Source organism: Schistocerca serialis, chromosome 6 (assembly GCF_023864345.2).
Source record: "Schistocerca serialis cubense isolate TAMUIC-IGC-003099 chromosome 6, iqSchSeri2.2, whole genome shotgun sequence".
Classification (NCBI taxonomy): Eukaryota; Metazoa; Arthropoda; class Insecta; order Orthoptera; family Acrididae; genus Schistocerca; species Schistocerca serialis.
The window spans coordinates 714,173,086-714,181,872 of NC_064643.1; the positions used below are offsets into that span (position 1 = coordinate 714,173,086).

General features: G+C 42.3%; 1 non-coding gene across 1 annotated transcript; it reads left to right on the plus strand.

Moving 5' to 3' along the window:
- The first annotated feature begins 6,900 nt into the window (after window positions 1-6,900).
- On the plus strand, window positions 6,901-6,975 carry Trnaa-cgc (transfer RNA alanine (anticodon CGC)). The gene has a single exon. It is a non-coding gene; the product is annotated as a tRNA-Ala (tRNA).
- The last annotated feature ends 1,812 nt before the right edge of the window (window positions 6,976-8,787 follow it).

Genomic DNA, 8,787 nt, shown 5'->3' on the forward strand with positions numbered 1-8,787 from the left:
GTCCTATCCCAACAAAACTTCAACCAACTCCCTCTCCCAGACGATGAAATCCGCCCCGATATTCATCCCTCCTACCATCTTTATCTCTTCCTCACCAGTCCCACTCCGTGTCAGGGCTCCTCTCTTCTTTCCCTCTCCATCCATCACCAACCCTATCCTCTTGCAACCACTGGCCTACCCACATGACATACTAGTCTTCAACCTCTGTCGTTCCAACTACGTGTATTTCCCACTGTCTACCTCAGCTCCTACCTCTTATCTCCATACTTTCCTGTCTTAACAGACCGCTATCTTCCCCACATTCCTCTAAACCCTAAGGAATATACTCTCTCCCCTAGTAATACTTCTCACCCTTGTGCAGGTCCTTCAGATTTTATGCGAAAGTGAAGTTCTTCAGTATTTTTCCCGCGACGTGTTTCAAAATGTATATATTTCCACTGTTTTTAACTCCCCGTCTTTGATTTTTAATTTAAGACAACAGCCCCAAATTCTGTTGGTATTTCTCGTTGCAATTTTTTTTTTAATTCGGCTGGCTGAAAATCGAAGAATTGTACCACTGAAGGCCCCCATCCGCTCATATTGGGGTAATAAACGGGAAAAAATATGTCGTCTTCGGTCTTCGATTGCTGAGCTGAAGGTGACTGGCGGGTCCTCAGCCGAAATGTCGTGAAGTGTAATTGATAACGACCGACTGTAAGGCCGAAATTTCTTCGAACCTTCAATTCGTCGCGAAAACTTTTAACAAAATTCACTTAGGTAATTATAGTCTGTCATGTGGGTCCCCAACGTCACTTGGTGCTTCTGCGTGTTAGCACTTCCGCGACATGTGCCTTAAAGCAATGGCGACGCAGTGTGCAGATACGTCCGAACAGCGTTTGTGTTTAGATAAGTTAGTAACACTATACTGAATACAGAAGATGATTGCCTTCTCTTGAAACGCAACAGTATAGAATAAATTACATAAATATAGGAATGGAAGTCGTAGGATTATCTGCTACAACCACAGAACAGAATGCCTGTTCATCTGAAGGGATGTTCGTCTAATATGTCTTTCTAAAGCGATTTTCAAGAAATTATAGTGCCATTTTTCCGTAGAATTAAAGACTTATTTTTTCGTAGTGTTTCGCGAAGCAGAAGCCGAGCTATGTCCAGGGCAGTCAAGCACCATCATAAGGATACGTTTTATGCTGTGTTACGCGCACATAGACTGCAGGACAACAGCTTTACCGGCGCATTAAACTTGGGCCGCACTAGCCAGCAATGATATGAGCAGCTGTGTTCAGATGTAAAACAAGAGACGAGCAGAGAAACATTATAGCTTCGAATGTCATTTAATTTGTTAACAGAATGAAATAATACTCGGCAAAACTCTGGCACCACCGCACGCTTCTTTGGTCACCAGACGCAAAGCATAAAATGCTCTCTCACCTAGCATAGTATTCTAGCTACAAACAAGAGTGATGCAAATTGTCGACCTAAACACAGCGTAATTTTTCTGAGCGAGCTACGTGTGTTGCAAAAGCAAACTGATTTCACCGTATTGTTGAATACTGACGCCATCGGTAATCTTTTAGCTCCTTTCTTATCTGAATCCGAGAAATACATTTCAGTACTAAAACTGTCATCTGCTACGACGATAACGAGTCGATCAACAACAGCCTCCACGAAGGCACCCCGGAGCCGCATTTTCTGCTCTTCTTTTTTTACTTGCCCTTCCATAGCCCGCCAACTTTCGGCAGTGAACAAGCTGGGTGCTTTAGTTCCAGTGCATCTGGCAGCTTAACAGTCTTGATATTTCTCGCGACAAAACTCGTAACTTGGCTCCAGATCAGTTCTGTTGGGTTCATTTTTTAATGATACAGTGGCAAACGTAAAAATTCAGCATTTGTACGGTGCGATCGATGCTGTGAAAATGATTATTTTTCATGTTTCTACGACACTTAACTCTCTGGTTCCGCCGGCGTGGTCGGCCGAGCGGTTCTAGGCGTTCCAGTCTGGAACCACGCGGCTGCTACGGTCGCAGGTTCGAATCCTGCCTCGGGCATGGAGTGCGTGATGTCCTTAGGTTAGTTAGGTTTACGCAGTTCTAAGTCTAGGGGACTGATGACCTCAGATGTTAAGTCCCATAGTGCTTAGAGCCATTTTTGAACTCTGGTTCGTGTGAGACTACATCTGTGGTATGAAATAATGGACATAGTCCAAATAAAGAGTATTTGGTTTTTGTTTTTGTCCTGGAAAATTAAAGTGTTATGTTTTCTTAATTTAAGTAACCTTCATTAACAATCTTTCATGAAATATGGACAATTTAGAATTTATATTTGTAATTAAAATAGGAATTTCGCGTGCAATCAATATGTAATTAGAAACAAGAAGACGTGCATTATTTATAAAAAATGTTGATGAAAACATAACATTTTTTATAAATAACGCACGTCTTCTTGTTTCTAATTACATCTTGATTGCACGCGAAATTCCTGTTTTCATTTCAAATATAAATTCGTAATCATCCACATTTGAAATGAAAACAGGAGTATTACAATCATGAGGTGTAGATACTACTATTGAACAAAAAATAAAAGAATGACCAAGGCGAAATTTGAACCAGCGTTTCCATGGACTGCAACAGATCATCAATCTAATACGCTACCACTTCTGCTATACATCCCATGTTTATTTGTATCTCAACTGTGTCAAATAAAGTCTCTTCGAAAACTTCAGAGTCGATTTTTTTCCGTACATTTCTGAAAAACATTAACAACAACCTATTTCTCAGCACTTTTAATCGTGATCCACACGCGTGTTTCACTACGGAGCAGAAAACGGCCTCAGCTATTTTGGTACTGCGAATTAACAGCGCGACAATCAGAGCACAACAGTACAGCGATTGTGAATGTTCACGATTTTTGAAATAAAAACTACATAGCTAAAGCGTGAGTAAGAAAACCGATGATGGATGTTAATACATTAGAATATCTTAACGTTTCATTTCTACATCTACTACATCTACATGGATACTCTGCAAATCACATTTAAGCGCCTGGCAGAGGATTCATCGAACCACCTTTACAATTCTCCATTAATCGAAACTCGTCTAGCGCGCGGAAACAACGAACACCTATATATTTCCGTACGAGCTCTGATTTCCCTAATTTATGTAGGTCGCTATCAACAAAATATTTTCGCGTTCCGAGGAGAAAGTTGGTGATTGGAATTTCGTGAGAAGATTCCGTCGGAACGAAATACGCCTTTCTTTTAATGATGTCCAGCCCGAACCCTGTATCATTTCAGTGACACACTCTCCCCATTTCGCGATAATACAAAAAGGTCTGCCACTTTTTCGATGTACTCCGTCAATCCTATCTGGTCATGATCCCACACCGCTCAGCAGTATTATAAAGAGAACGGACAAGTGTAGTGTAGGCAGTCTCCTTAGTAGGTCTGTTACATTTTCTAAGTGTCCTACCAATAAAACGCAGTCTTTGGTTAGCCTCCCCCACATCATTTTGAATGTGTTCCTTCCAATTTAAGTTGTTCGTAATTGTAATACCTAGTTATTTAGTTGAATTTACGGCTTTTAGATTAGACTGATTCATCGTGTAACCGAAGTTTAACGAGTTTCTTTTAGCATTCATGTGGATGACCTCACACTTTTCGTTATTTAGGGTCAACTGCCACTTTTCGCACCATTCAGATATCTTTTCTAAACGTTTTGCAGTTTGTTTTGATCTTCTGATGACTTTATTAGTCGATAAACGACAGCGTCATCTGCAAACAACTTCATTTAACATAGCAATAATATGTCTAAAATATAAGTAGAGCTTACTTCCAAGAGCGTAACAACACCAGCGTGTGCTACGGCTTCAGACCAATCATTGCTTTTGTGTTTGTTTACATCAGGTTTATTCTTATGACGAACAGAGTTATGCGATGGCGGTCATGGTGTGGGGAGCGGTAAGGTAAGACTTGAGGTCGCGCTGGTAGTGATTTAAAGAACTATAACGGCAAGTCATAGACGCCCAGAGTCCTCATGTGTTACCTTCTATGTGACAGTATTGTGGCGCCATCTTTCAGTAGGACAATGCTCATTCACGCACGGCACGTGTATCTATGACCTGCCTGCGTGATGCTGAGGTACTCCCGTGACCAGCAGGTCCTCCTGGTCTGTCCCCGATTAAACATGTGTGGGACCAGCTCGGAAGTCCACTCCGTCCCAGTACCAGTATGCAGCATGTGAAGGACCAGTTACAGGAGTTGAGGACCAGCTTGCTGGCCGGAGGGGCTGAGCGTGTTTGGTCAGAGTGCTGGTTGGCCTCTGTAATAAAAAATCTGAGTGGAACGATCAACAAGACGAACTTTAACGGATGTCATGTGACGTCCGCAACGACCAAACACACCAATCAACAATGAACAAAATGCAAAAGAAAAAAAAAAAAAGCTGTTCTGGGCGCTACAGTCGGTTCGAATCCTGCCTCGGGCATGAATGTGTGTGATGTCCTTAGGTTACTTAGGTTTAAGTAGTTCTAAGTTCTAGGGGACTGATGACCTCAGAAGTTAAGTCCCATAGTGCTCAGAGCCATTTTTGAGGACCAGCTTCCCTCAGATGAGTAAACAACGGCTTTATGACACACTTCCCAGCCGAATCACTACATCCGTTCAGGCCAGAGTCGGTACCACGTCAAACTGATAAGCGGGCTCACACTGCCAAGTTCTTTGTAAATCTGCCACGATTTTCTAATCACTGAAATAACGTCAAGTACCCACTCAGCTCGTGAATTTACATTTCGTTTCCTCCTCCCCCCCCCCCCCCCCTTCTGGTAATTTAACCTTTTCGTTAGGCAGTGTATATTGCTTGTCTTTCCCTACAGCCTACTACTGTATTCCTGATAATTTCAAACATCTTGCACCATCTTACACGTGTGAATGTAGACTTTCTCGGCTGATGAAATCTTCTCGGGTTTCCACCGGGGTGGCTGCGTTTAGGGGAAGGCAGTAGATATAGTTAGCGGTGAGGTTTGTGACCTCGGAAGGGGATGGGTGCCTCGGATGGGGGATACGGGCTCTGTCGGGGTCGCGGGATTTGTTGTTCCATAAGCGTCTGATGTAAGCGCACACAAGACGATCGGAAACCGTTATGCATTCTGTTACTCGTCAGTTCTTTCTCACAAGGGAACCTCCTCATCGCACCCCCCTCAGATTTAGTTATAAGTTGGCACAATGGATAGACCTTGAAAAACTGAACACAGATCGATCGAGAAAACAGGAAGAAGTTGTGTGGAACTATGAAAAAATATGCAAAATATACAAACTGAGTAGTCCATGCGCAGTATAGGCAATAACAAGGAGAGTGCAAGTTCATGAGCGCCATGGTCCCGTGGTTAGCGTGACCAGCTCCCGAGCGAGAGGTCCTTGGTTCAAGTCTTCCATCGAGTGAAAAGTTTAACTTTTTATTTTCACTTCATGTGACAAACTCTTATGTTTTCATCACTTTTTTTGGAGTGATTGTTACATCCACAAGAAAACCCAAATCGGGCAAGGTAGAAGAATCTTTTTACCCATTCGCCAAGTGTACTAGTTAGGTGGGTCGACAACATATTCCTGTCATGTGACGCACATGCTGTCACCAGTGTCGTATAGAATATATCAGACGTGTTTTCCTGTGGAGGAATCGGTTGACCTATGACCTTGCGATCAAATGTTTTCGGTTCCCATTGGAGAGGCACGTCCTTTCGTCTACTAATCGCACGCTTTTACAGTGCGGTCGCAAAACACAGACATGAAACTTATTACATTGAACAGAGACGTCAATGAACGAACGGACAGATCATAACTTTGCTAAAATAAAGAAAGTAAAATTTTCAGTTGAGGGTAGATTTGGACCAATGACCTCTCGTTCCGCAGCTGCTCACACTAACCACGGGACCACGGCGCTCCTGAGCGCACAGTGTCCTCAATATTGCCTATCCCCGCATGGACTACACAGCTTGTATATTTTGTTTATTTTTTCATAGTTCCACACAACTTCTTCCTGTTTTCTCGATTGGTCTGTGTTCAGTTTTTCAAGGCCTATCCACTATGCCAACTTATAACTAAATCTGAGGGGGGTGCGATGGGGATGTTCCCTCGTCAGCTGATCCACTTCCAATTGCTTTCCAGGCGGCCGGCAGATACACGGCGCTGCTACGACTCCGGGCTGCGTACGTTATAAGACCATGGTGGACGGGTTGTCAGCCCCGGTCGCGTCTTCCTACCTGTCGCGTCCCCTCGGTAACGCGATCCCTCAGCAGCTGTGCCCCGTTTTCTTCCTCCCCTCGCCCGGTCTTACCCCATCTCCTGCCGTTCTCAGCAACTCGTGTTAACCTTGCTCGTCTGAGCCGGTTCCATTTAAAACCTTCGATGAACGCTTCTACCGCAGTTTACAGTCTCTTAGTGCGCATCCTGCTGGCACCGAAACAGAGTAGGACATAGAGAAGACCGAAATATCGAGTCAGGTCTTTAGAAATTGTTCCACTGCAGTTGGTCGTAACACAGTTTCTATTTTCAATCATCGCACGGACGCCGCAAAGGCAGATATTGAGTTAGTGATCGCAGAATAGAAACTCAAGTAAAATCGCTCAGCATGAAAAGGAAACTGATGGAGTACCTTTGCGATTCTACACAGACCACGCGAAAGTAACTGCGCAGATTAAGTTGGATCGTTGCAGCAACGAAGTCATCCATGCGAGTGAAGAAGGTGCAGTTCACTCCTGCTTATAAAGAAGGGTCGCATAGTTATGGACCTAAGTCACTGACCGTATTTTTATTTATTTATTTTTTTGTAAAATTGTAGAACTCGATATAAAACTTCCTGGCAGATTAAAACTTACTGGCAGAAGTAAAGCTGTGAGGACGAGGCGTGAGTCGTGCTTGGGTAGCTCAGTTGGTAGAGCACTTGCCCGCGCAAGGCAAAGGTCCCGAGTTCGAGTCTCGGTCCGGCACACAGTTTTAATCTGCCAGGAAGTTTCATATCAGCGCACACTCTGCTGCAGAGTGAAAATCTCATTCTCGTATTGTAGAACTCGTTTTACGCTCGTGTGCTACGACGGTTTTGGAAGCCAAAAATATCCTCCGTAGGTATGAACACAGATTTCGTAAGCACAGACGTTGTGAACTAAGCCCGCACTGTTCGTCCTTGAGGTTTAGACGGCGATAGATAGCGCGACCGAGGTCGATGCCTTGTTCTTGACTTCCGGAATGTGTTGTTGTTGTGGCCTTCAGTCCAAAGACTGGTTTGATGCAGCTCTCCATGCTGCTCTACCCTGTGAAAGCCTCTCCGTCTTTGCATAACTACTTGGACCTTCAGCCATTCGAGCCTGCTTCCAGTATTCAAACCTTGATGTCACTCTGCAATACATTCTTCCAGGACAAAACAGAGAGTTCATTGATGCCTGAGGATACCTCCCATCAACGCTTCTTTCTTTTATTTATTTGTTTACCCTGATCTGATTGGGACAATCAGCCTCTCTCTTACACCGGACCAGGTTTTTCACACATATAGTATCTGTTACATCACAGTTACCTCGGAAATAACAATTTTAATATGACAATTAGCATTAAAATGAATTGAATGTCTGAAGTGTCAGTGTGAATAAATTATATTGACTATGAACTAACGAAGTTAATACCGGCATTATTTGTGCCACTGCAGCTACTGCCACTATAGTTATAAATGTAATAATAATAATAATAATAATAATAATGACTATAATTGTGACATTAATAACAATAGTGACAATAGCAGATATAAGAAGAATTTATAGATATATAGAACAGATGTTTTCTGATATAGCGAGTTTTGGGAAAAGGAGATTTACAGAGACTGCAACCGCTAAAAATACTGGGAAGTGATGAATATCAGGGTGGAAAGATGGATGTTGTAATGTAACGGACTACTGAAACTATCGATACCATTGGCTGGCGAGCTATGCGGTGCCGTGTATCGACATAAAAGAACAATTATATTAATATAAAATTACAGTGAACTTAAACTGAAATATTATCATTTTATTATAAAAATTAATAATTTGCAGGACAATCGTATTATGTATTGCTGCAGAACTATTTGAAAACTCTATTCAATTTTCGCACTGCTTTCATAAGTGTATAAGTGTGATGTATAAAATATCTATGCTCAATTCATGTTGGCAAAACTGTGTACTTTGTAAGGTCTTTGATTGTTAATGCAGAAACAGTTTGCCGGGTGAGGCTAAGGGACAGTCGCGTTTGGTGAGTCTAAGAGACAGTGAGTCTTGAGAAGTCGTGAGAAACGGACGATGTTGGAAAAGCTATATTGGTGAACTACTGATTGTTATGAAGATGATATTACGAAAATATATAATATGGAAAGCTTTAAACAGTATCAGTTCTTACGTAGCATATTACAAGCCCAAGGACCCATTGTACTAACAATTACAGCAAATCCAGGAGTTACCCCTAGACAACGAGCAAGCAACAACGAGTATTCAAGGTAAGGCAATTAAATTATTTCGTATTCGTACTGTGAAGTTACCTTCTCTTGTGAAATATTTAAGTCTCTTATGCTCTGTTAACAGAGTGAACATACTGACGGCGACTTGTGGTCCACTATTGAAACCAGAGAGACCACACAGGTTTTTAATCACGTGTCATAATTTGATATAAAATAATTGAGGATATTTAATATTTGTTCCCCAGATGAGAGAGGTAACATTACAATGTGCAAGGGGAAACTTTATTGTTGCTGTAGTAGATATGTCATTACATCTCTTCTGC